Source organism: Fundulus heteroclitus, unplaced genomic scaffold (assembly GCF_011125445.2).
Source record: "Fundulus heteroclitus isolate FHET01 unplaced genomic scaffold, MU-UCD_Fhet_4.1 scaffold_468, whole genome shotgun sequence".
In the NCBI taxonomy this organism is placed as follows: Eukaryota; Metazoa; Chordata; class Actinopteri; order Cyprinodontiformes; family Fundulidae; genus Fundulus; species Fundulus heteroclitus.
Genome location: NW_023396888.1, coordinates 1 through 25,000, shown reverse-complemented (window position 1 = coordinate 25,000; position 25,000 = coordinate 1). Strand labels below are relative to the sequence as shown.

At 42.6% G+C, this 25,000-nt stretch overlaps 1 long non-coding RNA gene across 1 annotated transcript in view; it reads right to left on the bottom strand.

The window, feature by feature from the left end:
* Positions 1-16,418, bottom strand: part of LOC118560712 — a 54,888-nt gene extending 38,470 nt beyond the window's left edge. Inside the window, exons 1-2 of the long non-coding RNA XR_004929544.1 lie at positions 15,389-16,418; positions 10,666-10,843 (exon numbers count right to left, since the gene is read on the bottom strand). This is a non-coding gene — a long non-coding RNA (uncharacterized LOC118560712). The remainder of the gene's footprint in view (positions 1-10,665; positions 10,844-15,388) is intronic.
* Positions 16,419-25,000: the final 8,582 nt, after the last annotated feature.

Below are 25,000 nucleotides of genomic sequence, written 5' to 3'. Positions count from 1 at the left end.
TCCCAAGACAGCTGTTAGGGAAAGCAGAGGTGATAAGAAGGATTCAGCCACACACGTCAAATCCCAGCTGACCCCTCCTCGGCCTGTTGCTGAAGCCCCCCCCCCCCCCCCCTTATCACAGTAACAGGGAGGGCAGGCTGAGACTCAGGGCATTCCCTCTGCACCAAACAGTCAGCTCACTCCCATCCCACCACAATACAGCGAGCATGTGGCCAGGGGCGGCTACGCCTTAATAAATATGCAACGCAGCCTCAGAGAAGATGTAGTTATTTCCACCGTTTTGTGTGGGAGTGTAAATTTATGTGCGTAATCCCAGTGTACTATATCAATGCTCCTGGTCAAAACCAGAATGAATATTCACACACGCATGCAGGTTGCCCCCCTCTCCCCCTCCCCTTTGCTTCTTTTTTCTAAAGTCAATAAACACAGAGAGGGTGGTATTAACATCTCTGCACTCGCTTTGCTGCTGCAGATGATGCAACCCCCAGCACAGAGCCCACATGATCCGGGTCAAGCGTTTGGAAACTGTAAACTCACTGCAGATTTTGTGATTTATTTTTTATTATTACTGTGTATATTTCTTTTACCCTCACAGGCAGAATGTGTATTTTGTCTTTCTAGAGCAAATAAACTAACCATGCATTGTCTCTTTGTCTTTAAAAAAGAAAAGTGAATTAGTTTACAGTCCAGGTCAGAGGTTTGCACATATTCAGCGTTTATGTCATCATCCTTTTTCTTAGAATGACGGATTTCGTCCAGTCCGCCATCATTTTTCATGGCAGATTAGGGCTGCACAATTTCTATAAATATTAACTGCGATATCATTGCGGAAAATTGCCAAAACTACATCGGTTACGATTAACTCTGTTTTGCTTTTCAGGACACTTTCCATACCCCACCGCTCTCTGAGCTTTAGGAAATAGGCTCGGTGTGGGCGTTGAAGGAAGTTAGTTGGTTCAGCAGGCCAAACGTGCTACAGATATTCAGCACGGAGCGCCTGACACTTGCAATATTATACACTATAAAATAGAGCGTCCAAGCAGTCCTCTCCAACTGCAATATTGCACACATACGGATATTGCAACAGCGACTGAAACCCAACATTGTGAAACTCTGGATTAGAGAAATTAGCCCAAGGATCAAGTCACATAATTGGTCATTCAAAAAGGTATTCCTTCACACCTCCACATCATTGAGTTCAGCTTTTTGGAAGTCTGTTTGGAAATCATGCAATGATATTTTGAACAAATTTATCCCTGACCGCACTCTCTAGTGTACAAAGCACGACCCATAAAGACCCAGATGAGCAGGTTTGGTCTGGAAGATCTCGACGTGTCGGCCAGAATCCTTCAAACAAATCTCTATATGTCATGAATCTGAACAATGCAGGAGTTTCTTTTTTTAATTGATTTACTGTGATAAATCAGCTTTCAGGTATTGTAACTGATTGGGATGAACCTGTTATCAGGTCTCACTTTGTCTCCCCCAAACCGGATCTCCGGCTACACAAGACAGATCAATGAGTTAAAACATGTACGTTTGTTTTAATGTTAAAAAGAAAGAATGAAAGGGAAGAAGATGAAGAGAACTGGGTACAAACATGGTTTAGTCATTGTGTATGTTTAACATCAGCGCAGACATCTTTACTGACAGTTATTTAGATCACCGATGGATCTGCTGATGGTTTTTCCCATACATTTATGACCAGCGTGGCTGATGGCGCTCTAGAGAAGTAGAAATATTATAGCAATGTGTTTCACGGACCCCCTGTCACCGAAATGACTCGAACCAGCAAACGATTATAAACTAAATGTAAAACTGGGGATTTCCTAATCAGAAATCAATGCCAGTTATATGTTTAGAAATTTAACATTTTTAAATCGCAGTAAATAATAAACTTAGTGGTTTGTTTTACGATTAACTGCACGGTGGTGTTAGCACTGTTGCCTTGCAGCGAGAAGGTCCTGGGTTCAAACCCTGGCCTGGGGTCTTCTAGCATGGAGTTTGCATGTTCTCCCTGTGCATGCATGGGTTCTCTGGGTTCTCCAGCTTTCTCTCACAGTTTAAAAACACGCCTGTACTCATGTGTGTCGCCCTGTGATGGACTGGAGACCTCTGTTCAGGGTGTACCCTGCTTCTTGCCCAATAACCGCTGGAGATAAACATCCTCAGCAACCCCTCAAGGGTAATTAGTAGAGTCAATGGATGGATGGATAACTCACTCATCACTGATGCACTCTTTTTCTTGTCAGTGACAGGTGTTTTGTCCCTGCAGAACTGTAATGTGTTCCCAAAGGGGGATCTGACTCAACACACACAGCTTTAGCCTTCGATAAACCCGGTCCTAGCTCCCGCTGACGGCGTTGTCATGCCTGTTTACTCTGTTTTGACGTGACAATAGACAAGTGAAGTTAATAATTCAGATTTTAACATGCTGCATCTCTATGCGGTTCTGTTTGATTCGGTTTGGTCAAAACCTAAAGAAAAACAGCTGTTCAACTGGTTCATAAAATAAAGCTTTAGTTTGATTGTGGAGCTACACGGTAATGCATTGCATGGGGCCGTTGCATTGAGGCAAAAAGATCCTAAAGTTAAATCCTGTCATGTGCCTTCTTGCATGTATCTCTGGGCACTTTGGTTTCTTCCTAACCTGACTCTCTGGCCAGATGGGTGTAGTTCTGCAGAGCTCCACACATCTGTCTGGGATTGCTCCATTGGCGACGTATTTCAGAAGGAGGGGCCTTATAAAAAATGCTTGCATATGATTGAATAAATCACTTGTCTGTCAACTTTACTGACATGCTACAAGCTCTTGCCAAACCAGGTTGGGAGAAGGGCGAAAACATAATTTCCACTAATAAAAGCCTTCAAAGCCGTTCTCTGGTGTTCTTTTAAAATAATTAATATTCAGTAGATTGGACAACACTGATGAAATAGCATCAATGTTACCGCTTGCTTCCTCGCTATGAGCCAGACACTTCCCTGATACGTCACATCCCGCCCGGCAATCCTGATTGGCTCGTCCTGATTGGTATTGAAATCCCTCCCAATGGCAGTGAGTCCAGATGTGGAGCCGCGTGGAACTCAGCGGAATGAGAGTCCAGGTTAGTTTCTTCCCACATTCCAAAAACATACGTGCCAGGTAGCCTCCAGATATTTGTTCATGCTTTAGCGTTTGTCCTGTACGTCTTTTTGATGCCGTAGAATGGACTGCCAAGATGTCTGGGGGAGATATGCACTACCAACCCCAAAGCCCCTCCACACACCCTTACCCCTCAGCTACCGACCATTCTCACCTCAGTACAGAGATATGTGTAATGAGATAGAAAGGAAGCTTCAGCTACCAGCACAGTCTTTCTTTCACAGGGTAAAGAAAACGCTTTGATTGTTGGGTAAACCCAATGATTTGCACAACTTATAAAACAGTTTTCTCACAATGCACACAAAATAATTTGTAAATTAAAGATTTTTTTTTATTGTAACTAAGTTGTTCTTGGGTGAGGAAGCAGCCATTAAATCACAGACAGCACACCAACAATAGGGATAGTAAGTTGATTTATTATGGGATTCGAGTAGCAGTCATTTAAAAATGCTTTTATCTGCACCCTGATAAGATACTTGGGATCAGATCAGGATGTCCATACGTTTAACAATTAATCGTTCAGTAGATGGTTCACAGAGTGTTAGTCCTTGTCTATTTAAGAGTAGGTTTACCTGGTAAATCCAGTGTTAAAGTCCTTAGATATAGGATTGTACTGGAAAATCTCATCATCTGCTGGCCTACGTTTGGGATTTAGAGTGTTGGCCTGAGCTGCAGGGTTTAAGTTACACAATACTATTCTTATCCAATTTTCTAATCTTATTCACCTTGTCATATTTCTCTAAAACTTTTTAGTTATAAATTTTTTTTAAAACTCAAAGAGGTTGGAACTATAGTTTCTTGTTTCAATCTGTAGATTAAATAAAGAGGAAAAGAAAAACAGAAGATCATACAGTACAAATCTGGAAAACTTATCATGTGCGTCTCTAAATTGTGATATCATTGTGTACTTGACCATACTGTAAAGCAAATGGCTTTTTATATGTATGTTTGTATCTTTAAGCTTTAAAAAAAATTTTAAGGCTGATTGAAAGGACTAGTTTTCAGTTGCCGTGTATTTCTTCATAAAGTGGCTTGTCTTTGATCAAAGCACGTGTATTTATCAGCACATTTTTTTTTATCCTCGGCTAAAAATGGACCTGCAGAGATTTAACTTTCAGACAAAAGTAGAAGTAAAAGAAGATGTTAATGCTAACCGTATAGCAAAATAAAATGAGACACAGCAATCATTCTACATGGTTGCAAAGTGCTCAGAGGTTTTGGGACAGCAGAGAAAAAGAAAGAGGAGAAAGTGGTCCACTGGAAGGGGGTGGGGTGGGGTGTGGGTGGGGGGGGGGTGGTGCAGTGGTATGGGATGCTGAGCTGCAGACTGAAAGCCAAACTTGCTGCTAGTTGGAAACATTTCCAATGTGCTGGACGTTAACTTTGCAGTTTACATCTTTATATAGTGTCAGGTCAACTTGGCACCCTGTCTGTCTCTGTGTTATGAAAATGATATATTATACAATGATGCTTTCTTATAAAATAGCCACTTTATCATAATAAAGCAACCAAAGAATCGACTCACATGGAAAACTATTTCCTGTTATATGGCTGTGAGATTAAGATGTAATGGCTTCTAATGAAGCCGAGACAAAATAAGTCCTTTTACTGCAGCTCTGTCACACCCATTATCTCCGACGGCACGCGCAATATTCTATTTTAATACCAAACTTGATCCTCTGTATTAAAAACACACTCATAACCATATGTTTACCTACCACGTCTATCTATAACTCGCCGTATTAACTACAAACACAATTAAGTCGCACGCTGGAAAAAGAAAATTTATTAAAGAAGAAGTCTTTTACGCGTTCTGTGTTAAGTAAGGCACATATGCTAATGATTTCCATAGAGACACCATGGAAACGGAGATTAAATTCATATTTCTTAAAATATCACTTCAGCCTCCGTCATCAATACAGATGTTTCAAGAGAAAGTCACATTAGATTGGAGCTTTTTTGTATTTATTGTGATGTTGGAACAGGTACTTCCTTTCATTCTGTCAGGGTTTTAATTGAGTTAATTTAACATAATATCCAAAAAAATACATATTTTTGTCTCTACAAAAAATTGTGTAAAAAATTGAAAGTTTGAGTCGCAGATCTGGAGGACGGTTTATGGATATGAATTACTTCTTTTTTACTTTGGGACAAATGAATTGTAACAAACACTTTTTTTGATTTTCTGTTTTCCCCAGCACTGCTTTTGTTGGCAAAATGACAAATTCAGCCATAATGGCTACAAAAAAAAAAAAAAAAACTAATTTAAAGCTTTAAATTCAGCTGTGGTGAAAATAACAACATATGATTCTGCTGCTAAGAAACTATGATTACAATTTGCATGCATATTTAAAACCTTGTATGTCTGTATAATGGAATTATTTAGCTTTTTGTATCAAGATATTCTAAAATTAATTTTACTGGAGAAATACCAATGTTTATATAAAAATAAAGCTTAAAAATATTGCAGAATTCATGTTTGAATAAAGAAATGGACGAAGACAAAACACTTACATACAGTTAACGTCCTTATTCCTAATTACAATAAATAAATAAACATCAGGCTATCTCCATGTGAATATTTTTTCACATCATGTCTCGTAGTATATACTGACTTTAAAACTTAAATCCACTATCTACAACCTCAAGTATTAGTTAGTTATATTAATATGTTAAATATATGAAATACGTTTTATTATTTATGCTGTTTGTGAAGCCAAACCCGCACGGCCACAACCACAGCACAGCTGCTAACTCTCAGGCACGTTCATTTATTGTTTGCACATTTACAATGACGCACTTTAGATGACAATAATACAGGTTTACTGATTGGTTTAAATTCTTTGTTCTATTTGTAAACGCGCACATTTGGTTCACTGCTGTATTTTTACCAACTCAATTTTCACCTTTGGTTTGTAATTATGACAACTTCTTGTTTCTTTTACCTCTTTCTTACCCTCCATGATCCCTGGGAGTTTTTTTCAGATGGTAGTTGGTGCCCAGGGCTCAGAGCACCTAAATACACAGAGGCAGTAGCTGCAATGCAAAGCGCAGTTTTGTTGTTTAATTATGAAATAACTATAAAATAAAGGAATGAATTAAGTTTGTTATGAGCAACATGAAATGAAGAGGGAGAAGCAGGCAGTTCTGTGTGTGTTTGACGGACTGCTTTATTGACGCAGAGCACAGCTGCGTGTAACAGCTGGAAGCTCTCCAGGTTTAGGTTCCTGTTCCACTCATATGGAGACATTCAACTACATTGCTCATGTGTCTTTGTCTTAATTCTTAGGTATCCTAATCTTTATTTTAGTTTGATTTGATGCTATTTCGGCCCCGTCCCCCACTGGAACAAGATTAGGTAAACGATTATTTCTGAAACCGGACCCCAGAGTGGAAACATATCAAAACGGCAGTTTCATTTTTCCATTTGTACACGTGAGCCTCATCTTTTCTTAAAGCAGCACCGTGTAAATTTTGACCTAGGTATTAGCTTAATTTGAAATATATTAAATAGTTTTTCACTTGGCCCTTCTGAAAAACTGGCCTCGCGAGGGTCGGATCTGTCACTGGATGGGTCATGTGACCTAGTGGTCATGTGACCTAGAGCACCGCTTTACGGCAGTCTGGGCTCTCCTTAAACACGAGAGCTAACCTTACGTGCGTTTACTTTTCTCATCCTAGAGTCACAGTTTTTCATGGTGGAGGAAAGCAAAAAGAGGAAAACAATGTCTGAGGATCCCAAAAAGAAAAAGCAAGACAGGGATTTGCTCCAGAGGTAAACAAAAAAAAAAGAGTGGACCTTGAGAAGAATTTGCTCGTTGGGGTTTGATTAAAGAGCAATCAGGATGCAAGACCTATTCTCTTTTTGCATCGTTATCATTAGAGTGGTAATTCATCTTTTTGACTGTTGTATACAGAATATGTCCGAGTCTATATTTTTCAGTTTTGTAGGAGCTAAATGCTAAGCTACCAGGCTAAAGGTTGCTGTTAGGCAACTAAACAGATATGCCACTAACCTGATCAGACATATGTTTGGTCCTCTGATGTAATATTTAATCCGGAGGGGTGAATGTGGTTTTGTTTCAACGACTTCTCAATCTGCTGCTCCAAACTGCTCTACTATCAGATTCCAAAACACAGAGGGATACTGTTTAATTTTGCGACATTGCAGTGTTGCCAGAGGCCTTCAGGGGGCACTAAACCTGTAGGTTACCGCTCTAGCGCCCCCTAGTGGCTAAAAGTCACAGGTTGCTGTTTTAAGCAATGACATAGCTTTGCTTCTCTCTGTAACCTGCATATGAGTTGTCTGTGCATGCATGGTGTTTTTTTTTTTTTTTTGCCTGTTTCTTTGGCAGTGTCACAGCCCCACCGATGGGCCTGGCTACAGCCTTTTTTGTGTGGACGCACATTTTTTTTTAATCCTTTAATAAAATGTACTGTGTACCGTCATCTTCGTGTAGACATGGCCTCACTGAGGTAAGTTTGTTGCTACAAACAAAGTCACTTTTCAGCAAAACCGTATGGCTACGTTTTTCTTTTTGAAAAAGAAACTAGTGAAAAAAAGCATGATTTTCAAAAAGGACTTTCTTTGTGTCTTATTTTTAAAGAAAATAAGCCAGATAACAGAGATACATTGACAAAACCTTGCATGCATAATTGAGTTATTTCTTCCTCTAAATCAAACCAGGAGAAGCGGTACATTTTTTTTTCGTCTTAATGCATCCAGAGCAGCTAACTCCAGCAGAGAGGCCCGTGGCTGTAACACGGTGAGAGCAGAATGTTAAATGCCGAAATTTCAGCCTTTGACGCTCACCAGGTCTGACAGGCGGTGTGAAATCTCCAATAAGATTATGACACTTTTAACCTGCATGAATCCATCCTTTTATTAACAACTCTGTGCCTGAGCAAAGAAGCCTAAAAGAGGCCATTTGGTCAAATTTGCCAGCAGTGAATGCAATAGTCAGAGCTTATTTCAAACGGCACACCTGAAAGCTACATGGTTCCCAGAGTGGCCGAGTCTGGAGTCTTATGAGTCACGGTGATTCATGAGAAAAGTCCTGAAGGACTTGAATGACTGGGCATGACAAAGGGGAGCACATGTTGCAGGTAGCTTTAGGTTTACTGATTCATTCTTAAAAAAACAACAACAAAAAAACAGGGCTATGGCGAGTAACACTAATTTCCCTGAGAATAATGTTGCAGACATTATTTTTATCTGGAAGACAAAAATATGAAACACAACAAACCTATTGAAGGTGTTCCCCCAAAAAAAGGTTGTACCCGCGTTAAGGAGACTAAGAATTCACACGTTGCTTATGTATTTGTTAAATAATACCTGAGAAAACGGAACATCAAGCACTGACACAGAAACAGCGCAAATCTATCATGAACCTGATTGTTGTAGTATTAAAAAACACAAGGAAGGTTTCATGACCACCTACAGACTGAAGGGAATAATAGATCAATAAGGTGTGAATACTCAGGGAGGACTGGGGAACGATTAAAATGGCTGCTTCTTTGTCGTATAAAAGGGTAAAGGAACCTTTTTTGTATGTTTTCCTATCCAAGGCCACTATGACAGTAAAAGTGAAATATTTTTATCTGTAATCTCAAGGCATATTTCATCTCGCCATAAACTTGGATTCTTTATATTGTGGTCAGAAGACGCTGTCCAGTTAATTTAATGTTCTGGTTTGTCCCCAGTGGGCTGCACACTTCATGGCCTGAGCGTCTTTGAGCAGACTTGTATTTGTGAGAGACCTATTCCAGTCAGAGACTCTGTGTTTCTGAAAATGGCTGCAGACAGATATGATATTACAGCGGACTAGTTTCTCTTTTTAAGAGGTCCAAATTAAAAAAGATGGTATGAATGGGCTAAAGATTAGGTTGATGACAGCAAGGCCTCCAACCCTCAGATATCTGGAGCTCATCATGGAAATAAAGCTTTAAGATACGAATGCGTCATGACTCTGAGTTATTTGATTTTTATTTTTATTTTGGGTTTATGCGTTTCCAGTGTTGATCTTGTTTTCAGGCCTTGTCTTTTTCTTTGTTCTTTATTGTTTTAGGGGTTTTCCATCTTTGATTATCATTGAGCTCTCCAGTTTTTGCATTTACCTTATTATTGGAGTTATTTCTCTCTTAGTCATGCTTTGGTTCCCGCTCTCAGCCTCTGCCACCTTAATCAGTGTCATTCAGTCCACCTGTTTATACCAGTCAGCCTCCTTGCCTGCACTTTACCATATATATATTCACTGAAACTGGCCAATATATATATATATATATATATATATATATATATATATATATATATATATATATATATATATATATATATATATATATATATATATATATATATATATATACTGGCCAGTTTCAGTGAATCCTCACGGGGGAATTCTGCTGCCATGCCATGTCCTTCATGTTGTCAAATTTCATTCCAAGCCTGTTTCTGTTCATCTCTTTCCCAAATTGTAAGTTTTCCTTTTTATTTATTAAATAGCTTGAACTCACTGTGCTTCTTCTGTCCGCACTTGGGTCCACTCCAAGTGCCACACTCTGGCAGGATGGAAACATTCAAAAAGATGGTGAGCAATTATAAAAAGGCTTTGACTGCTGTGATGCCAAAAATAAAGATTTTTTTTTAAGTATTGAGAATGTAGAAATGATCTTAAACTTGCCGTTTCTGTTTTAAATTTAAAGACTGATTTTTTTTTCTATCCAAAAATGATACACCTTGTACAGAAACAATCTTCTAAATCTTTCAGGGCTATGAATAAGTGCAAGCTTAACTTTATGTATTGTACAGTTATTTGTATATTCATAGATAGTTGTCAAGGTGACTCTTCCAAACCTAAGGATGCTAAAACAAGTAAGGTGGTGGTAGCATCATGCTGTGGTTTGTTTCAGTGCCAGCAGTACAGGTTCATGATATAAAGCTGAGAAAATGAAGATGGAGGGCTACCTCCAAGTACTTCAACGTCTCCTCAAACCAACACCTAGATGGTGTCTTAGGTGGTGGTCCAAATTAAAAAAATAAATAAAAACACATCAAGTTTTGGAAAGGTTAAAGCAAATCATAATTCCTTCCCCGGCCCAATCCTCAAATAGCTTCAAACTATACTTACAAGCCAGGTTGGAGCTACAAAAAAACAAAATAAAGAAACTATTTCAATAAGCTCTAACACTTCTGTTAAGTATAGTCTTCATATATTCATCCACACTTATGCCAGTAGCCTGCTGACGGCTAACAAAGCATCTTGTTTATTTGCTACTTGCTACAGGACGTTTGTCCAGATATGAACTGAGTCGTTTACCTGTATTTAGGCCTTTTATTTATATGCACTTTGTTTGTCCACAAAAAGAAAACTATTGTATGTATCGTTATTCCCCCCTGGGAAAACACTAGCTTAAATGCTACATTAAACAAGCAAAGTAATTATGAGATTCATGCACATAGTGAGCACACGTGAACCTCTTTCAGCCATTTCTTACCAGCAGTCTGGCAGTGAATGTCTCACCTCATGAGGTTTGGGCTTGATATTAAACTCGCAGAACAAACGGCGCAGGCTTTCTCTCAGCCGCAGCATAGATAATCGAAGAAACTCTCTGCACACAATGGATCCCTCTGTAAACGTATTTCTGAAAGGCCGCAGTCTTATTGAGTGGCAATGCATGCAGATGGGCTCAGGGACACATCTGTAAAAAAAAAAAAAAAAATGAAAACAGTTTGTCGCTGCGTCAACAAATGAGAGGTAAAACTCTACCGCACATGAGAAATCTTGAGTTGCAACAACCTTTAAAAAAAGCCACCGCTGAAACTGAGTTTATTTGGACATGGAATGAATTTTAAAACTTTCCAAAGCACGGGTTTAAAATTTGTTCAGGAAATCTAATGTGCTGAATCTCATAGGCCGTCATTGGGTTTGTTACTAACACCTGGTTTAATATTCAACATCTGTGTGACTGCATTATTGCGCCTAAAATGAGTAGCATGCATTAGTGCGAAGACACTGTTGATGCTCAAGACTTTCCACATTTCTTTTTTATTTATTATTGCTGTGTAACATTTATTATGTTATACTGGAAGGTTGTTCTGCTCTGTTATCCGTTAAAAACATTTAGGGAAAAAATACATTTAGTGGTGTAAATGTTCCCACCAAAAGATGTTCCAGCAATAAGTACCAAAAATAAAAAGTAATGTCATTATAGAACTAAGTTGGATTTTCACATTGAATTACCCGGAACCAGTTTCTCTTTCATCCAGACCACCATATAGGATCAGGTACAAGCTTCTGCAAATTTTACAGAACATGCAAAAAGACAAAAAAACAAACAAAAAAACATAAGCCTATATGAAATATGTGCACAAGTGTGAATTAATTGTACATTTTCTGCATTTCTTATAGAGTCCATGTATGTACTTACAGCTCCAGTCATATATATTTTAGCAAATTACAGGCAAACCTCATGGTCTGTGGATCTATCAATACTCTGGGCTTCTGGCAAAATTTAGACATTTGACTATTCTTCTTGGGAAAATTTGTTAGGACCCATATTTTAAGCATTGTCCACACATTTTCTGTATAGTTGAGGTCAGGACCACTCCTCAGGCATAATGTTAGCTTCCTTTATCCATTACAAAAGGATTTTGATGTGCGTTTGGGATCATTGTCCAGAATTTGGATCACACGATTGGTCCCAATGTGTGTTGATTCAAAATGAAGAGGAAAAATGTTGAGGAAGCCACAGTCTTACACCAGTAGAGAAATGTACCCCGTTAAAAGATGCCACTACCATTATGGTGGGAAGTTAGTACTGCTTTCTCACATTTGAACTTTACTTTTTTTTTTTTTCAAACACCAAAACAGGGGAAAAATGAAAGCCTCACCTTAATGCCCCCAGAACGTTTTATTTTTGTCTTGCCCAACCATAAAACGTATTCATAGACAAATGGATTTTCCTTTTTACTTTATCCTGTAATCTACTGCAATTCACTGCAATTTTCTGTAAATTTCAAGCTGTATGCAAATTATATTTCGTTCTGTACCCACTCTGTGCGTACAAAATGACAAATAAAGTTGTCTAAGCCTTGTCTAAGTCTAAGTCCATGTAGACAGCTGGACATTTTCATCCTACATAAAGGCATACATTTCTCAGCTCGTGAACATTATCAAATTTGGGTAAGATGTTGACTGCTCATAACGTCTCAACAGAACTCCCCTTTCCCTTTAACATGTTGAACATCAACCTGTACCCTTACCGAGAAGTAAAAACACAACTGCTTCTACACTATTACCACTATATACTAATCTATATAGGGTCATCGGTTTTTAATGATGTCCCATAAGGTTTAATATAATGCTTCACCCGTCCTTCATAGGGAGATCAGCCTCAACTCTTCTATAAAGGCTTTGCAGCATATTTATGGGAAATTCTGACCTTCCACAAGAACATTTGTGAGGTCAGACACTGATGTTGGACTAAAAGGCCTGGATCACAGGCTGCATCTGAAAACGTCTTCTGGGTAAGGACTCTTCAGCCAAAGTGGAAATGCGTCAGCGGTCACCATGATAAGTGTTGTCTGAATAGCATAGGAGGCAGGAAAAGGAGGCTGTATGCTTCCTCTCGTAGCTCCTTTAGCATAGGAACCTTAAGATATCCCTTACTGATGCTAAGGAGCTTTAAGGAATCCCACAATCTGTTGTGTGACATGACATGTAAGAAAAACCCCACCTCACGAAGATTCCCGAAAATGTCCGGAGACAAGAGAGCGCGCAGTTTGTAGTTCTTTTTCAAAAGGCTGTAGACCCACATTTGACTGGAATCATCCATGCGCGTTTCCGTCGCTTCATGACGTATGAAAAGTCGAAGATCAGGAGCGAGGAGCTATAATTAGACGTTTTGGGATGCAGGTACAGTCTCTGCTCTAAAGGCTGAGTTACACGTGCGTTGGAGTGTAATGCAGGTCTGTGTGGACGGTACGTGACCCCATAGAAGTGCTACAGACGTTTATACCTGATGCTGATGTAGGTGCAGTGGTCTCCAAAAGCAAAGGGGGGGCTCTTCTCAGCATAACTAGTGGATATGTAGTAAACAAGAGGAGCAACGGTAAACGTTACACAACCAAAATGGCCGTGCGCAATATCGCATACAATCATGAAGAATAGTTGGTGTGTTTATGGAAGCTAAACAGAAATAAACGGAGAAAGAGACGTATAAGAAGACGGTTTGTTCATCCATCACATACAGGCTGCCTGTAAAGCCCATAGGGATCTTTTTCTTTTTAACGAAAGATGTAAAAAACAAAAAACAAACAAAAAAAAAAACACTTTGCTTTACTAAACACTAGCTGGGGGCTTTTCATACTGTGGTTTGTTGTTGTTAAGACTTGTTTTACACTGCAAGTGATTGAAACAGAAGTCAAAATCCCTGTTTGTACTCACAAAGCTGGACAATAAACGTCCCCCTGAAACTGTTCCAGTGATACGGGTGTGCAGTTTTCAATCACAGGAACAACATAGCATTTAAGACTCCTGTGCCATTTGATATCAGCACAGGCAAACTTTCTCAGCGAGGGGAATTCCCTAACCTGACTCATGCCAGATGTATGTTGCTCCGCCTAGCTTCACTCACATACATCTGGGACATCTCCCATTGAGAGTGATTTCTCCAACCAATTTTATGGTCTGGCCAATCAGGACGCAGGGCTGGAGTTTCATAGATGTGACGTAGTGGAGACGCGACCGTGACGTGAGACTGTTGTGTTTCAGATAGCAATGGCGGCTCGCATCGAGGAAGCAAGCGTTAACATTGATGATGCTACTTCTTCCCTGTTGTCCAATCTACCTAATATTGTTTAATTAAAAGAACATCAGAGAACGCCTCTGAAGGCTTTTGTTGGTGGAAACGATGTTTTCGCCCTTCTCCCGACCGGATTTGGCAAGTTTTGTTTTCCGCTGCAGACGCGATGCGGACTGTCTTCCCCCCTCTTCCTGTCAGCTCACTGTCAATAAAACGCGTGCCACTAGAGCCGCAAACACATAAAAAAGTTTTTTTTTTTTTCCTGCGTCGCTCTCATCAGCGTCACGGGTTAGCTTCGGTGTGAGTGGTTGAAATAGCACGTCGATAAAGATGACAGACAAGTGGCTTATCCAATCATATGCAAGGATTTTTGATAAGGCCCAGCCTTCAATAAAGACAATTCCTATGGCGGTGTCCCAGATGTATGTGAGTGGAGCTAGGCGGAGCGACATGCGTCTGGCTTGAGTCAGGTTAGGAATTCCCCCCATTTTGAATCAAACTTGCACGCTTGGTCCGTGCCAAGTTACAAAAATTCAGAGGTGCATGACAGCGGGCGGGTGTTTACACCCTTGCACCCTGTTCTATGCTTCAGGTACAAACCTAGCTTAGTGTGAGTCTTTAATCAGAATTGTGCTGGGGGGGGCAATTCCAGTTCCTATTTTTTAGATAAAGAGCAGTAACTAAGTTATGGAGGCCAGATTATTCCTCCCACTTGCTCGTTTGGTCTGGCAGTCATGCCTGGTGTCAGCATGTACAGCAGAATCAGTAGCATGAGGAAGGGGACTTTATTTGTTAAAGAGTTGTGGTTGCAATTATCCATGAAATGGGAACTGAATAAACTTGTTTGATTAAATTATGACTGTTGACAGCTGCTCAGGCTGGGGTTAAGCCATGTGCCGTGTATAACTTTTACCTAACACATGTTTTCCTTCCACTCAACTTTCCATGCAGCACGCCTGCTTCTCCAGCAATGACCTTTTGTGGTTGATGACAGTCTCTAGGATAAAGGTTAAGCCAGCAAACTTTTCCTGGATTGTTTGGAGGCTGTACCACGACATGTCTGTGTCAAAAGTCAGTTTTAATTGGTCCTGTGTTATATTTTAATTTCTGAGAAACTGAATTTGGTGGTGTTATTAGCCTAATAGTTAGGGGAACCAGAAACAAACCGTCCGGATATGTCACCCAGTGAGTAATGAATCCAAATAATACACGACTTTCACTTTTTAAATGGAACCACTCGAATAAACCGACTCTTTTTATTTATTTATTTTTTTTTTGATTATTTTCTGATTCATCGACGTGCGTCCGTGTGCTGCGTCCGGCTCGCATTGTACGCGAGCGGGCCCCATCATCCAGCGCTGGCAAACACGAGTACCCTATTCATTATTCATGTCATTGCAGTTGCCCTGTTATGATACAGTCCTGTTTGGAGTGGGCTACCTGATTTGTTCAGCGCGTCCGTCAAAGCAGTGCGTGGCCCTGCGTCGGCTGGCTGTGCGCGCTCATAGGTCGGGCAGAGAAGAATCACAGGAGGAGGAGGAGGGGAACGGAAGGGGGGGGGGAGAGGGGGGGATCAGCACGGTGCGCGCCTACGAGACTGCGCGTCGCAAAGGAGGGGGAGAGGTCCAGCTGCAAAAAAAAAAAAAAAAAAAAGAAGAAAAAAAGAGAAAAAAGGAAAATACGGCGTGACAGTGACAACATCAAGCTTCTAGTAAAAAAGAAGATCACACGCGAGGGGAGGGGGCGCCGCGACGCAAGAGTTTCAGAGCCGACGGCCGCTCTGCTTGTCCCGAGAAAAGAGGCGACGTCGGGACATGCTGGCGGCTCCGTAGCGCGTTTCCTGGAATACGAATCCTTCCGTGGCTGAGCGTAATGGAGCGGCGGCGGAGAGCAGAGCCGCGCTGTCTCCATCACTGAGAGGCGCGTCCACCTGCTATTACTGGAGGCCCGGGCTGCTGCTGCTGCTGCTGCTGCTGCTGCTGGAGGTGGCGGAGGGGGGATATGCAGGGGAAGTGTTTGCATTTCGGGGAAAGACGCATCTTCTGATACTGTCCAGCGCGGCGGAGAAGGATCCCATTGCGACGGGGGAGCAAAAGACGAAGGACAGGGGAGGGGGAGAGAGAGGAGGAAGAAAAAAAAAAAGCGCACACACGCTCCGGAGGTAGGCACGCAAATGGTTATTATGCTGCTATTCAACGTGCCGTGTGTGGCCGAACGGGGAGCGAGCTCTATTAGGTATGCACATGACAGCTCGGTTCATGCGAAACCGATTTATGTTGCCCGCATTTATTTTTTATTTATTTTTTTGTTGCTCTGATCGGGCGTATTTGCTGCCGTGTGAAGGGAGAGGACACCATGCATGCGGCGTAGAGTAGCAGCCCTAGCTCTCTGGGACAGCTGCCGTAAGCCTACGTTCACCCGTCTCTGCTCCATCGATTACCCATTCCCTGCGAAAAAAGAAAAAAATATCTATATACCCCCTGCTTCCCTAAAGCTCCAGCCCCCCCCCATCTATTCTCCAAGGGGGTCGGAGAATCAGCCCGAATACGGATGCCACGTGTGGCCGTTCAAATGTGAGGCAGCTATGGTGCTCTGTGTGCGTGTTTTGGAGACAAACCAGTGGCCTGTGAACGTCATTTTGAATCTACGCCGTGCACCCCGAGCGTTTGCTGCCCCGGCATGAATACGGAATGAATACGTCCAGATTCCCCGCTAATAAATGATTCATAAATGGGTTATTGAGACCTAATTGGAGAACGCATCTTCCAGATAGGCTCTCCCAGATTATCATTCATAAACAGTATGTTTCTTTTTTTAAAAATGGAGATGTGGCCTTAATGTAAGCATGGCAGAGCGCGCACAGGTGCACCGGGGCATGTGTGAATGCCTGCACTGTGGGGTCACTGGATCAGTAGCTTAGTGTGCCTCTGCTCCCCTTTAAGGAGGCTTCATGAAAGATGTTTACTGGAAGTCCCAGCCAGGCACACAGCCAGCAGCGTTCTAAAAAATAATGAGCCGGAGACCTCAGTAACAGCCTGTCTGGATGGCTCTGTGGAGGTGGAACTTTGCACTAAAGACGATTTTTTTAGTTGCATCACATCTTGCAAGTACAGAAATAAATGCCTGGCTCGTTTTATTCAGCAAATGCAAATTTTAAATCTGAACCTTAAACGTCGGTTACTGGCTGGTGTTTGGTGGGACCTTATGATCCCTTGGAAACCCCTTTTTCATCGCTCTCATGGTACTTATTGGAAGCGGACGTCTGCCATCTATAAACAATTTTTTTTCAACAGATTTGCATTGGCTATAATCACCGGCTTACAAATAAGTTGATCATTTAGACGGGATATGGAGATTGGAGGCGGTGCACCGCCAATGGTCTTCCTGTGTGAAACACAAGGAATATGTAAATTGTTTCCGGTCAGAGTAACTACCTCATAGAGGAAAGCTATGGAATTGAATTAATTTAATTGCCATATTTTTTGCTGATTGCTCTACCTGGAGAAGGTTACATGTTTTGTTTTTTCAGCAATGCCTAAACAAGGAGAGATCACTGGTGACGTGCTGCCTTCTACCTGCATTTCATGTGCAAATAACAAGAGCGTCTTTGCAACAGTGGTAATGATTTAAAGGTCCATAAAATAGTTTTTGCATGAACCTCAATGGGATTTTTCTGATATTTTGACTGTCTTTAAGGTGGTAGAAGCTTGACTTGGGCTTGGCCCCTCTAGAATCAGCCATTAACTTTCAGCTTTCACCTCATCTGGATTCACGCTGAATCAAGACATGAAAATGCAAATTATCTACTGCAAGTAAGATGTTGGCTTCTCGTGACGAGAGTTGCATTGATCGGGATCTGCGGGCCTATCTTTGGTTTTTGTGAACTTTGTGGTGCTGATAGCAGTTTTAGCTGATTCTGGTTTCTCTTCAAGAACTATAACATAAGGAGAAGTAATAATTGCATACATTCTTTTTTTTCTCATTTGGCCCATGAGCGTTCTCTATTTTAAAACACAGACAAAGTGATTTAGGGGTGTTATTTTACCGATCTGATATCAGGAGGTAGCCCAACTAGCGCAGGTTGGGCTGGGAGCATCACTTAAACCCGCGGTCTCTGTGTGTATTCCCCTGAGGGTCTAGAGCCTTACCTCATCTCTAAATCCAGCATATTTCATGACAGTCAGAGGCTGAAAACTGGAAACGATAAATCAGAGCTACTTCTCTGTCCTGTTATGAGCCGAAAGTCTTGCTCTCCAAAAGCAGACCGAATGAACAAAACGCGTGTCTTAGAAAATGCCTTTTCCTTTTAGATACCTTCTCCCATCTCTGTCCTTCCTCTGACTTCATTTTAAACACCTGGCCAAAAGCTGTAAATGCTTAACTTTTGGGTCTCCTTCACTCAATAAGACCTTCCAAACCGTGGTTATCAGCGCAGCCTGGCGGGGCTTATGGCGCGTTCGCTGACTGAAATGAGATCAGATATTTGAGCTTCTGACCTGCCAGTCACCGGTCAGGGCAGATCAAGCTGAAAATTGTCCAATTCCAGTGCATCTCTACATAATAATTTTAAACTGCAGGGGGTTTCTGGGGTGGGGGGTGGGATAAAGCCACTGCCCTTTCCTCCTCTAATGTGAAGACAGCAGAGGAAACCAGATGGAAGGCCATGCATTGATTGAGTCAAAGAAAGCCTGTAAGAGGGACAAATTGAGTTGACACGTTCATGTGCGGTGTCGTTATCATGTGTGACGGCACAGTGGACCACAGGGCCTAAGGCGGTGTGACGAGTGGAAGGCAGAGCACTTCCTCGCTCCAGCTTTGTTCCGAGACCGCGGATCTGGAACCGATGATCTCTGTCGTATCACTGTGCCCCTCAGCTGCGTGATGGACATGTCCGAGTGCACGGTTTACAAAGTCGGGCCTCTTTTTGGTCAGCCTCATTCCTTTCAATGAAGCGCTGTTGTCTGCCATTGGGTGAGAAATTAAGGCCAATCACACATTAAGCCATCCTGGCTTTGTTCCCTTGTAACAAGGAAAGCAACTGTGGATATTTTTTTTTTTGGAAATGTGTTTAAAATGCTGCTGGAGTTGCAATAAACCCAGCAGCCTGTGCACACAGACCCTTATCTTCCCCTGCCCATGTGTGCTCTGTGGCCACATCAGCCTTAGACCCCTAACAGCACGTCTCTGATATCGGAGAGAGCCTCAATCATCTCGGGCTGATCATCATCAGCCGTCCTCTCGCTCACAAGCAAGCTTAATATTCATAAGGCAGGGTCTTGCTTTTGATTAATATTTTACTCGCTGTAGTTTTTTTTTGCTTCCCTCTTACGCCGGCGAGGGGGAAAGATCCCCCGCGGTATCCTATGGGAGCTGCAGGTTCAGACTTTTTTTTTTTTTACCAGGTGACAACATCTCATTAAGCATACAGAAAGGGCTTTCCTCGGCCGCGTGGAGCCCCCGCTGTGCTTTATGACTGCTCTGCCACACTTTGCTCTGTTCCCCGGATCACTTCAAGCACCTAAGCTCCGTCTCGGTCTCGGCAGAGGCCACGCTGGGCCCATCAGGACCGGCCGAATCGTATCAGCGCTCTGTTTATGTCAGAGGAATGCATGGAGAAGCCCGCTGCGTGGGGCCCCGGCCCCTTGTTTAGGTTGGGAGATGCTGGCTGCAGCCCAGCGGAGGCAGCCTTTCTCTGTGCCGCTGCCGACTTCTGTAATTAAAGGCAGAGGTAAGTCCAGGGGAGAAGGCTGAGCTCTGATTGCTTTTCATGGCGGCGAGGAGGGAGCTGCTGCACGTCCTGGGGGACTGAGGCGCTGCTGAGCTCTCTGCTGTCTGCTCAGCAGCCCCCCCACCCCCCACCCACCACCCACCACCCACCACCCACCACCACCACCTGTGTTGGGAAGGGTTCCAGGAAGACACTTGCACATACAGTGCCTTGCATTGATATTAATACCCCTTGAACTTTTCACATTTTGTCTCATTAATTTGAGTTTATGCGAGAGCCCAACACAAGGTGGTGCTTAATTGTGAACAAAAACACATATTTTTTGTTGTTGTTGCAAATTTAAAGCTGAAAAGTGCCTGAGCAAATTCCAAGTTATCCGGGGGGGATGGCAACCACAAACAGGCTTTAAATCGGAGGAAGCCGGACTTTAGCTCAGTATTTTTCTGCAACCTTAGGTTGCCCAAGTGCAAGCTGCCAGAGTTGACAAAGACTCCCGGGTAGGTGTCAAAACGTTTTTCTGAAAAACACAGAGCCACTGCCTCCTATTTAAGTCTGTTTGTGGCTGAAAAGTGTGGCATGCATTTATATTCCTCCCTCTAACTCCGATGCAAAAAATAAATAAATAAAACAAAGGTCCACTCCTCCTCCAAAGTAACTAATTAGTAAATCTAATCCACCCGTGTGTAGTTTAATCTCCATATAAATAAGTAAAATCATGAGACTGCAGCATTATCAACGAATGAGTGGTGGCAGATTACCATAACCTACATTACATTCTCCTCATATTCAATCATCACAATTTTCCCAGTATCTCCATACACTTTATTTATTATTATTATTATTATTATGCAAACAGAGTTTTAAAGCATTGCACCTGAAATGCATCAGTCTCCCAAGCATTGCATCAAATCCATCCTTTGCATGTTGTAGACCTACATATATGTCGCCGTTATGATTGTGATTTGATGTTGTGCAGCTATAGTATGATTAGTTGTGTTCTGTTAAAGGCTCAGAGGGTTAGTTTTCTGTCGAGGAAACGGCAAACATGTGGAAGAAGGTGCTCTGGTCTGACAAGACCAAAATTCATCGCGTTGTCATGCATGCAGAACATCATGTGTGTGGGTAAGCTAACACTGCTCCTCCCTGTGAACACGGCGTCCCAACAGTGAAACATGAGGGTGTCGGTGTCATGCTGCGGGGACGCTTTTCCTCAGCATGAGGAGGGAGGAGTTGGCGGACGACGGATGGAGCTAAGTACAGAACAACCGTAGAAGGAAACCTGTTCAAGGCTGCTATAGACTGGAGGCTGGGGCAGAGGTTTACCTCCCAGCAGGACAACGACTCTAAACATACGGCCAGGGCTACAACCGAACGGCCTGGATAAAGGCGTATCCACATGTTAATCCTAACTAGGGCTGGACGATATAGAAAAAAACCTTTCGATAAAAAAAATTGCATATTGATCGATATCGATAATTATTGAAAATATTTAAAACCATATTTTATGTGCAGCTCTGCCTGGACATTTTATGATATTGCTAAATTATTTAATTTTAATAAAGAACACAAACACACAATTCCAATTAAATCTTTATTTAACCGACTTTTAACCATAATTTAAGAGACCTGAGTTATGTTATTAAATAATGACAAAGAATAAACTAAAGTGACTAGAAAAGTGACCAAAATAAATATACCAAATAAATAAATAAAAAAGCCTATTTAGGTGGGAATAGTACACTAGTTACTCCTCAGGTTTCATAATTGAGAGGCTGACGCAGGTCTGAGGTTGTGGCGTGTAAGGACACAGATTGCAGCTCATTTTGCACTGATTCCCTGCATTAGTCGCACAATTTAGGAAGCGCTGTTAGAGAAAAACTTGCGTCCCGGAACTTTATATCGTGGATCAAGAGTGGCGAGTAATTGTTTGAAGCCAGGTATTTCAGCTGTAGACAACAGCAGCATATCCATCACTATGAAGCATTTTACTGCATGCATGATGTCCTTACGCCATTTTATCACAAAGAAGGGAGCCCAGTTTTTGTTTTGGAAGAACTTCCAGAAGATTCCTAAGAAGATGACGCGGCGGGGCTGCACAGCTCGGGCTGCTGCGGTAGTGAGCGGCTTACGTGATGAAACAAGTTGGTTGCGTTACCAGACTTAGTTTTTTTACCGGTTCCTTGCAAGTTTTACAAATCACTGGTTTATTCCTGTCAGACTGGCGAACTAGTAAAACCCCGTTTTGGGACCGTTTCCTCCGCCGCTCCTTGCTGCGACATATTCACGTGCTCTGTGTTGTGGTTTGAGAGGGCGGTGCTTTGTGACAGCGTGCCTGGGTCCGCGATTACGATTGGTTAAGAGGAAGTAGTGACTGTAGCATCAACTAATATGATAGGCTGAAAGGAAGGAAGGAAAACTGTCTCTATCGAAGTTTTATCAACCCTATTTTTTCCTATCGCGCCACACGTCTATCGATCGATATATATTGTTATTGAATTATCGTCCAGCCCTAATCCAAACACAAACCAGATTATCAGTCCGTGGCAAGAACTGGAAGCGGTTTTTCAGAGACGCCCTCCATCCAGTCTGACTTGGAGATTTCAGTGTGTAGCTGCGGAGAGGTTCAAGCAGGGTGGGTACTGTTGTGAGGCGCTGCTGCAGTCTCACTCTGCTGGAGAGAGGCAGAGAAACGCACGTGTCGCTGAGAGGCAGCCTGTGTTCATCTGCGTCAAAGAATGGCGGCCTTTTAGTAAATACGTGTTAGTGCTGAGGGGGAAACTCTTAGCGGAGTGATTGTAATGCATTAGAGCGCAATCAGTGCAGCATTAGGACTCTCTCTGTTGATCGGCACTGACAGAAAAGTTCAGAGGGCTTTTACACTTCCCATAGTGGGGACCCACTGTGGAACCAGCTGTGGGCTGAACCCATGATGGTTTTCCCTGAACCCTTGACTCCAAACATGGACATGTTTAGATTTAGGATCTACTTGCTAAAATGAAATCGAGAAATGGCTTCCTTTTTTTGTTGTTGCTGTTACGGTTTAATTTATTGCGGCTGACTGGACCAGAGGGTTTGAACCGTCAAACGTCCTCACGAGTCGAGTCAGAGAGATTCCCGGGGAAGGCAGACGCGAGGAGCGTCTCTTTGAGGATCGGAGGTTCACAAAACGAGACGGAAATCCATTTGGACGCTTGCTCCAGCGCAAAGTTCAGCCTCGTTTCTCGCTCCGTGTTCATAAATTAGTTCGCTGGGATAATTAAAGCAATGCATCAGGATCCCAGCCATTAACAAATAAAAGTCCAATTAAAGCGGGGTCTTTTTAACCACTTTCCGCCGCGTCTACTCAATCTCAATATGCAGGACGGTGGCCGCTGGGAGCGTGAAGCAGGCTGGCTCGACATTCATAGCTCATTTCCTGCTTCCACATCAGGCCCCTTATATGCAGATTGATAATGTGAAATTTCCCCGCGCCCGCTCACCCCTCCTTTGGGTCTCCCCCCCCCCCTTTAAATAGCAGCTTACTGAAACGTATAGGCAGAGGGAGTGGAGGAAGAGCCCAGAGAGGTCCAGACCTGACGCGGTGGTCGCAGATGCTCTGATGTGAACGGTGCGAGAGCTGCACTGTCGCAACATGACTCAGACTGCGAGGACGCTATAAGACAGGGCTGTATTTTAATTGGTTTCACACAGGGCGCTCATATGTAATGTTCCCTTTTTTTTAATGACACACATAGTGGCAATAACAGCTTGGGTTTTCATTATATAATAACACTAATAGATTCCCCTTGTCCGCAATGCCCCATGTCTGATTTGAACATGTTTATTTTTTATTTTTTTTCCCCCTTCACGTCGGAGCAGCTTTGTGTTCATGTCTGGCCGGAAGCAAGCCGCTTTACTTTGGATCTTTGAGGTGGGGGGTGGCCTGAAATGAAGGTTGAGGTGGGTGCCGAACAGAGGACAGGGAGGCGACACGAGGGGGGGGCAGTGGGAAGATCAGAGGAAGGGACGGACGGACGCCGCACACGGGTGACCGAGTCGCTGTCGGTGCATCCTTCCAGCTGGAAGAAACAACCAGGCCGGGGTTTTTATCTAATAGAGAGAGGCTCGCCCCACCCTTGGATGTCTCCCTGCAACTTTGATTTTCTAAATGCTGTTTTGTCTGTTTACCACTTAACAAGCCAGCAGCGCCTCAGAAAGAAACCCCGCTTGATTCGCGTCGTACATAATTACCGGCTATTCAAGACAGGCCCGTATGCCGCGCCAAACAATGCAGGGAGTTTGTGTACAAATAACAGACGGGCCGTAGTGTCGTTAAAAATCCTCACCGTGGTCAGTGGCCGGGCTAGACTGTATTTTTTTGGGGGGGGGGGGGGGGGGGGGGGACAGGCTATGAGAATGAATTTGTTTCTGAAACGACTGGAGCATCCTTACCACCGCTCTACAAGGGTTCGCTCCAGGAATGGAGGCATGCCTGGGTTGGATCACTGACAAATTATTGAACCAAATCCCAATTAGGGAAACCTAAACAACAAGCAACTTTGAACATCACCAATACGAAGCATATACTCCTTTAAAGTGAAGTACGCTACAGCAGCCAAGAATGATTCTCAGCTGCGCCCATCTTCCTTTTAGCAGCAGGGCAAAGTACATCAAACTCCGCCTTAACTCACATTTACTGCACGATAAGAGGAGGAGGAAAACACAATAACATGCACACGGTTCTCTCATTCAAGATTAGTCCTCACGAGACCTCAAAGAAGGGGAAGCAAACGCTTGTTTTGGAAAAATAATATTTCCATCTTCAGTCTAAAACGTCAGCCGGTATATACGTCGAGTTAATGCCTGTCTGTAATAATCTGTATGCATTGTTATACATCCCCCCCACCATTCGCCTCTGCTCTGTCTCTCTGTAAGCTAACATAACCTTAATTAGAACATCCAGTGTGGGTTCAGCCAAGTCCTGAACCCATTAATGTCTGGTTTCTCTTAAGATGTTTAATAAATCGTTTAAACTCCTGTCCATTTGCTATAGGACTCTTGCGCTCCATTGTTAAATAATCAGTTCATCCTCTCACTTGGTTCGCCCGGCTCTCCATCTGTTCAGGTTTTTTTTTGTATGTTCCCATGAAAGATCTTTATTCCCAAGAATTTTTCTGCTCCCTTACAATGATTTGTATTTTCTCTGCTCAGTGCAGTTGATCGCATGCAGCCTTGCCTGCGAGACGAATCCTCGCGCTCTGTGTTTGTGGTTCACAAACGCACAGGAATCATCTTGTACCGCTCCCGGCTTCAACCGTTTGTCTCTGAGCCCAAAAACGGTCGGG